Source organism: Salvia miltiorrhiza, chromosome 7 (genome assembly GCF_028751815.1).
Source record: "Salvia miltiorrhiza cultivar Shanhuang (shh) chromosome 7, IMPLAD_Smil_shh, whole genome shotgun sequence".
NCBI lineage: Eukaryota > Viridiplantae > Streptophyta > Magnoliopsida > Lamiales > Lamiaceae > Salvia > Salvia miltiorrhiza.
The window spans coordinates 35,817,244-35,820,577 of NC_080393.1; the positions used below are offsets into that span (position 1 = coordinate 35,817,244).

The 3,334-nt window shown below is 40.1% G+C and overlaps 1 long non-coding RNA gene across 1 annotated transcript; it reads left to right on the top strand.

Moving 5' to 3' along the window:
* Positions 1-322: 322 nt before the first annotated feature.
* Positions 323-896, top strand: LOC130996207 (uncharacterized). The gene is made up of 2 exons (XR_009092434.1): positions 323-782; positions 863-896. It is a non-coding gene; the product is annotated as an uncharacterized LOC130996207 (long non-coding RNA).
* The last annotated feature ends 2,438 nt before the right edge of the window (positions 897-3,334 follow it).

Sequence of the window (3,334 nt, forward strand, 5' to 3'; positions counted from 1 at the left end):
TAGTGTAAATTCAAACATTTTTTTTTTTAAAATAAGGCCAAGATTCGTAGGCCTATATTTAAAACAATAGCCCAAGCATTTAAATAAAATTAGTCCACACAACTAAAATAAAAACCCATCAATTAAGAACAAAAAGAGCCCAGCAGAATTAAAATAAAATCGGCCCACATAGAAATAAAAATCGGCCCACTCTCTTTCTTTTTTATAAAAATTTTCGGCCCACACAAATTAAATAATAAATCCTAAAATTTAAACCCTAATTCTATAACACACATATAAATATACAAAACACACACACCACACACAAAACACAGACAAGCAACTCACGCCTCTCTCACTCTCTCTATCCTCTCGGCTCCCTCTCGCCTCCTGCCTGCCGCCGTTCAACGGCGCCGCCACCGCCGCCGGTGAGTGGCGCGGCTTCTCTCTCTCCCTCAGCATCTCTCTTCCCCCTGACTCTATATTTCTCTCCCCCTCAGTTTTCCTTTATCTCTCGCATTTTGTCGACCGAGGCGCAACAGACGCCACCACTGTGGTGCGCCGCCGCCGCCTGCGCTCCACCTCCGGCCGAATGGTCGCATCCTCATCTCCCTCATCTAGCCTCGCTCTCTCTGTTACACACTCACACGTGCACGGACACGGCATAAGCCGCACCGCCGCCGGAAACAGGACAGCAAACACCCCACCGCGGGGCGCCGCCGCCTGCTCCTTCTTTTCCGACGATCTGGAACAGCACAACGGCGTAGCTGCCGTCGTCGCGCCATCGCCGTACGTTTGCCCTGGTAAAAACCCTAACTTTCTTTAGTTTTTCTCTTTCTCTCCTTCCCTTTTTTTTATAATGTAATCTCACCTTCTTTGGCAGATCGGAAGCCACCCGCCGCCGGTTGCCGGAAAAAGATAAGTCCTCCCTTCCTTCTCTTCTTCTCTTACCCCTTTTTCCCGTCTCTCTCTCTCTCTTTTTTATTTTTTTTTATTATTTTTTTTTTAAACTGAAATCCTAACCAATTCTCTCTCGTTTTTGGCAGGACAAAGGCTAGGCGGTTACCGCCGCGCCGTCGCCGGCCATGAGCAGCCGTCGGCTGCTCTCACCCCCATCACTCCGTTCTCGGACACACATACAAGACAGAGTACAAGAACCCCCAAATTCAGTCCAGATTCACAAGTATAGCAAAGCTAGGGTTTTGTTTAGAAATCTGTTCTTTCATCATTCATTTATCATTTCCTTAGCAAAATCAAACCTTGTAAATGTAATAGTTTAGAAAATATATAAACATGTGTGCGTGTGTATTATTCTGTTCTTCTTTTCTTAACAAAATCAATTCTTTGGAACCTCCTAACCGTAATAGTTAGGAAAATATAGTGATTATGCGTATGTGTGTATTTGTTCTACTTTGATGCTTGATTTAGAAATAACTAGAAAAAAAATATAAAGAGAAATTTAGAGTAACCTCGATGTAGCTGGTATTTGGTGTCTAGCTGGAATCTCTTGAGGTTTACTGTAAGAGCTTTGAATGAAATCAATCTCTTCTTTGGCTATTGAAGAACTAAGGAGGAATGGGAGGAATGTTGGCTGCTGATTTTGGTTAAATAAAAGTAAGTTGCATGTTGAGATGTTAAAGGTGTAGAAGATGGCCGGCAAAAGGAATGGGCTGATCTGGAGAAAGTGTAAAGAATCTCTTTATTTAGTGGAATGGTTGGCATATGATGAGTGTTTCCAACACCATCAATTTATTTAAGAGTAAGATGGATGTGGAAATGAAAAGTATGTGTAGGTGCTAGATGAATGTGATGAATAAAATCCTTATTCTGTATTTGTAATACTAATTTCGGGTTCCCATATAACGAAGCTTCGTTATAACTCTCTATAAATTACATATTTTATAACTCGTTTTATAAGTCGAAAATTAATTACGACTTCAAGTAAATAATAGAAATACTATTTCTATCGTATATAAATTAAATAACATGACTTTGCTAAGTCAGTTATAATCCGAAATAATAATTATTGACTACTCAATAATCCTTTAAATCTCAAACGGATTCAAATAATAATAAGAATTTAGCACATCAAAACACATATATAACAATTAAATCACATCAGATAAATCAAATCAGTTTTATTATTAATGGATGCCGAACCCTAATTATTAAGTCTTTAATAAGTGATTAAAAACTGGGATATGACACGGCAGTAAACACCGTGGCGTCCTCTCTCTTCTTAGTCAGCGGTCTCAAGGCGAGGAACCCACATCGCCGCCGCCAGCCACGCCTTTGCGATGGTGGTCGCTACACAACGCAGTCTAGGAGTTTTGTGTAGACTTTAATTTGATTATCGACGATAATGGAGGCCTATTGGGTCACACTTTATGTGTATTGTTGATTCGCTCAAGGGTGCAAAGATAGTGCTTGGTGTTTAATCTAATACTAGTCCAAGTGTGAGATTGAAAGATATTTTATGGACTAAATTAAGATATATTTGATATATTTTAATAACCTAATTAATTTGTTATTAGTTGGACTATTGGACTAATTAATTGGAGGCAAAAGAAAAGTCCTGCCTATTTGGAGACAAAAGAAAAGTTCGGCCTATTAACCCTAGGGTTACAGGCGGTTATATTCCTATAAGTATAGGAATATATTTCTTTTGTCACACACGTCAAAACACAAGAGAGAAAATATTTATAGCACTATAACATTCAATCAGGATTTCCTAGCTTTCTGTGATTGAAACTTGGACTTGGAATTGTTTTCTGCATTGAATCTACATACACGTGAATACCTCTAGTGCAGGAAACGCCACGATCGTTCTACCACAGAACAAGTAAGTTATTCTAACGGTTGTGTGTTTTATCTCTACACATGAATACATAATTATAAATCTAGATCTTATCCTTGATTGTATTTCCGCTTCGTATCATTAGATGATGTCGTAGCATTAGATGATGTCAAGGATTTCCAACAGTGGTATCAGAGCTCGGGACTCGATTTATAATTGATATTGTGTTCTAATTAATTATGTGTTAATTGGATTTTAATTTTTGAAATCAAAATCGAGAACTTGGTTTTTAAAATTGTCGATTTTGGAATTGGAAAATTTTGAAACCATTTTCTGAAATTGGGAGACTTTGCTGGGCCTTTCGCCGGATCCAAGCCGAGCACTTTGATGAACGAGGCGGCGACGGTGCGTCGTGGCTTCGAGCCGACGTCCGCTGCACCTCTATAACAGACCCGCCAACTCGGACTTGGAGTCCGGCGATGGTGGAGGTCTTGCGCGGAGGCGGCGGATCCGCGCTGTAAACGGTGACGGGAAGCTTCATGCTCCTTCTGTCGGAAT